Below are 5,000 nucleotides of genomic sequence, written 5' to 3' on the forward strand. Positions count from 1 at the left end.
CACATCAAAAATGCATACTGCTACACTGTCTACACTTGCCCTTATCAGAAAAAGAGATAGATCCCGGTTCAATACCATTTTAAGACTGAGAGTTATAAAATACTTCATTTTTGCCCTGAATATTCTACGCATGAAGGCGATTTCTTTCTTCATTTTGATTGCAGTAGGATGTCAAACAAATGAACTGCAGATACTGAGTTTTGTATTATTTAAGGCTGATTCACACTGCTCCATCCGTCAACCGTACCATGTATTCACACTGTTCACGTCACCGTCACATCATATCTCCTCAGTGATTTAAAACTTTTAAAAGAAAGCGAATGCTTTGATTCAAAGAGTTATCTCGTAGAATTTGAGATATATTATCGATGATTTATACGTTTTTATTCAGAGTTATGGCATCAGATGTGAAAAATGTAATAAATGCCAGTTTCTTACCTGGTTTGTTTAGTTGTCTTATTCTAATCCATAGTTTGTGTTTGAATAAGTTGTGCCACTATATATGATGTTTGACAAGTACTGCTTAACAAGTTCAATCAATGTTCCATCCATGGTGAAAAGGCAATTCTGGCGTGGCTGACCGTTGACAGGGTGTAGTTCACACTATCGGCGTCCCGGCAACGGCTCTGGCGCGGCACGTCACGTCACGTCAAACTATCCTTCGAAGGAATCCCTGCCGTAACGGTGACGTGATGTGATGGTGATGTGACGGTGACGAAGCGTTTGGTGTGAACAGGTCCATTTGATGACATGGGAGAAATCCTGACGGAACGGTGACGTGACGTGATGAATGGTGTGACTCGGCCTTTAATGTCACCATGAATTACTTTTCAAATGTTTGTTTATTCTACAAGAATTATATTATTTACTGTCCAATCTCAAGAAATATGTGAAGGTAAAGTAGACAACATTGGCTGAACATGTCCTGATTATGTATATCCGTTGATTTTTCAGTTTCGGGTGGTATAAGGGTATGCAAATTTCTGCAAAACCGTGCTGTATTTGTAAAAAAAAAAAAAAAAACACTCAATACTTAAATTACATACCTGTCCAGCAACTACTTCAAAAACAACCCATTAGGATATCCCATCGACGGTTTCTAACTCTAAACATTCCTCTACTGAGTCGCATGTTATTGAGACGCCGCAGTCCAGAGTGTCTGGAGGAAGAGTTTATCTCGTATTTCCCACTTTTCGGATCGCAATAACAGTTGCCTTATGGGCTAGTACGCTCAGGTCGAAAAATAAAATTTACGAGTCTTTTGGACGATTATTCTTGTCATGTTAAGGCAGTGGGAAGATTGGTTAAAGTGCATCATGTTAAGATTGAGTATAATATTGGACCACAAAGTCTAGATGTATCAAGATATGCTTAGTAAAAATAAAGCCCGCTGACAGTCTACATGATAAAATATGGAATACGTGACTTAGGGAGTGGTAATTAACTAGTAAAATTTATGACATGCATCCTTAGTTTAGTATATTCACAATTATATTTCTCATGCGGGCAAGTTGACGCAACCTTTAAGACATGCAAAAATTATGTATATCTGTAAATCATGAGGCCTCTGTATTGTCTTTATGAACTTTGAATAAAGGGTTCGAAAGGGCAAGATTCGTAGGATGCTTGGAGTTTATTGTTTTCTGTTGATTTTAATAACTATCAGTCATGGCATAGGAAAAGTACGAAGTGCTGCACAAAATAGATATCCAGTTCTGAATGAGTTATGATATTTGCCTTAGTATTAACATATTGTCGTAGACCGTAAACCAAGGGCTATCCGGCGGTATGGAGGCCACCCCTATCACACACACACACACACACACACACACACACACACACACACACACACACACACACACACACACACACACACACACACACACTGATTTTCACTCTCTCATAATCATATACAAGTGTGTGGCTGGAAAGGGGGGGGGGGTGATGTGTGTCTGTGTAAGTGTTTGTCGAACTCCCCCCCCCCCTTTTTTTTTTAAATACAAATTACCTTCTTTATACGTTTCTATTGTAACTGCAAACTCCTTTGGGTTAAACTAGATAAGAAATGTGTACGTAGCCAACGAGTCAACTGAAGGCAAATTGGCCGAAGTATCCCCAAAGATTCTCGAAGTCGTATTGTGTTCAGACGAGAAACACATATGAGATTGATATGCTTTTGAACATCATGAATGTTGTAAGTTTTTGTATTAAATGTTTTGTACCTTATATCAGTGTCCCTTGTTTGATATATAAAAAAAAAACTAGTAAACCGGAAATAAATACTGTATGTAAGCGGCAGTAACCTGGTTGAAAAAAAAAAAAAAACAAAAAAAACATAGAAAGTCGTTGAATGGTATTTAAACATTTTTACACGTATTCGCTTGGACCAAAGACTAGATCATTACTAGGCATTGGTTTGGATGTTACCGCAACGACGCATCACAGGTCTGGCATTGTGGCACTCGGCCATATTCAAGTGCCACTTCTCTTCCTGAATATGCACTGGTCTAGTCGGTTAAGCAGTAGTGTTTCTCTGTTGGTCGTTTATTAACTGCTAGTCTTATTCGCGTAAATGCTATATAGATAGATTTAGCTGTAGGGTCAGGGATAGGATAATCCTCTAACATAACTTGGATCCTGAAATGTGTGTATATATATATTGTATATATATGTGTATATATACATATATATACATATATATATTGTATATGTATGTGTGTATATATATACATAAACATACACATACACACCAATAGTTGATTTTGCAATAATAGCCTTCAGAAAACCCAAGTTTAAAAACTGACACTTTAACATCAAATCAACAACCAGACACTTCTACTTCTCGGGGATGGTGTAAGGTACCGGTGGACTGCATGCAACATATCTAAGTCATTAATTGATATCATAGTAAGCGTAAATGAAAGGTCTTAACACGCACACAAAAAAACATTTAGTTCAGTAAATAACTCATTGGAACATGCTCTCATTGGAGGGCATTTATCAGATCAATTCTTCCTTTTTTTAAAGTTAGTAAATGAGGGATCTGCCGGTGCGCTATCCCTAAGTAACCTTTTGCCAGTGTCGGGTCGTTTCGTCCTTACTACATCATCTTTAACAAGACTCCCACTGGAAAAAAAAAAATGACAATCGGTCATATTACTGTGTGTGGACGGAAGATACTTGTGTTTTTAACTCGTGATAATTAAATTGAATCAGGATGTTATTGTGTGCTTTTGGTTTATACTATATTGTATTTTCTAGAGGCATAAATGCATGTGGCAGATTTATGATTAGTTAAATACAACATGTCTAAGTAACATTGTTCTACTTCAAATAATCATCGACAGCTTACACCTAAAAAGAGAGAGAGAGAGAGAGAGAGAGAGAAAGAAAGAAAGAAAGAAAGAAAGAAAGCAAGCGAGAAAGAAAGAAATACCAGAATGCCAGGAGCTATTTGTAACTGTTAAACCGTTGTAAGTACGAAATGTTTCTTGGTGTTTTTCATTTACATATTACCCTTGTAATATGAAGGTGTACTTTATTACGAGGGTAACCGATTAAAGTATTACGAGTTTTCAATGAGTAGTGTTATAACATTCTTTTAGCTATGGCGGCATGGCCATTAGGAAAGTAAATGATGATGATGATGATGATGATGATGATGACAACAGTAACCAGGTAAATAAGAGTAAACGAAAAATGACCTTTGAAAAACTTTCCTTGCGATGTGTAACGAACTTGATTTTATGTTTGTGAATACAATTGATGCGTGATGAGTAGAAATGGCGACACTTTCTCTCTCTCTCTCAGCATGTGGCTAACCGCTTCAGCGTAAATTATATGTGGGAGATTTCCTCGATGGAAATGGTCGATGGACGGTTTCCTCAGTTGGTCGGAAGTTGAAACATCCTCTTTAAATTGGATATTCTCTTGTGTCCCCGCCTCGTAATCCACTTTCCCGTTTCAGCAGCAGTGTCAAGGGCAGACGGTTAAAGAGTAACAGACCCCCCCACCCACCCCCTCTATGCATTTTAGTTGAAAACATGAATGTCTGTAGTGTAATTTTTAAGTAAAAGGAACACTGGCGTCTCGCATCAGTTGTCCGATGGAGAAAAATGAAAGTCGAGATTAGCTTTTGAATTAAATGAATGTCCTTTTAATACTTTAATATGTATTTAATTCTGTTGTAGCTCTTAGGCAAGCTTAGTATGAGCATTTTATATTAGGCAAATTGATTTTGGACATTTTGTTAACATACGTGTTGCTATAAAATATTTTAGTGGTCTTTCATATAGTATGTACAGACGTCTACCATTATCAAGATTTACAAATTAATGATTACTATATTAAGGATTTTGCAATGAATTTGCTTTGTTTAACCCAGTCAAGTTCTTGTTCTCTGGCTCAACTTCAAATATATCTTAAAAATATTCAAACAATGTAGATATTATAGATAACGGAATTAAAATTTTAGAAAGAAAATGATGTATCTTACAGCGGTATTGTTTGAATATTTAGGATGTTAGCTTCCATTTGCAATTTGATGTATCATGCGCCAAGACAATCACCAGCAAAACTAATTCAGAACCGTGACTGAAGGATGGCCCTTTGAATTTAATACTTATTTGATTTGCTTCCGACACTGACGGCCTCTGTAAACAAAATGAATCCAATGCAGAGTCTGTATGTCTGTCAACAATGGAATCGTTTATGCCATATTGTTTGAACATTTAATCAGGGAGGTCGCTTTATATACTACTATGTGTCTGTAAATTATAAACCATTTTATAGAATATATTAAATAAATCATGCTGTTTGTCAACAATTTTTGTGTTTATAATTATCCTTATCACAGTGCAATTGCCTTTGCTAGAAGTGATCCACTGACGTTTTAGTAAGGCCCTTGTTTTTCTTTAATAAAAGCTTGAAGGTAATGGGAGTACCAGTACAGGCCCTCCGTTAGTACTGGATGTTAGTACCTAGGACTTGTAAAGTTGTGC

This window comes from Penaeus chinensis, chromosome 3 (genome assembly GCF_019202785.1).
Source record: "Penaeus chinensis breed Huanghai No. 1 chromosome 3, ASM1920278v2, whole genome shotgun sequence".
Classification (NCBI taxonomy): Eukaryota; Metazoa; Arthropoda; class Malacostraca; order Decapoda; family Penaeidae; genus Penaeus; species Penaeus chinensis.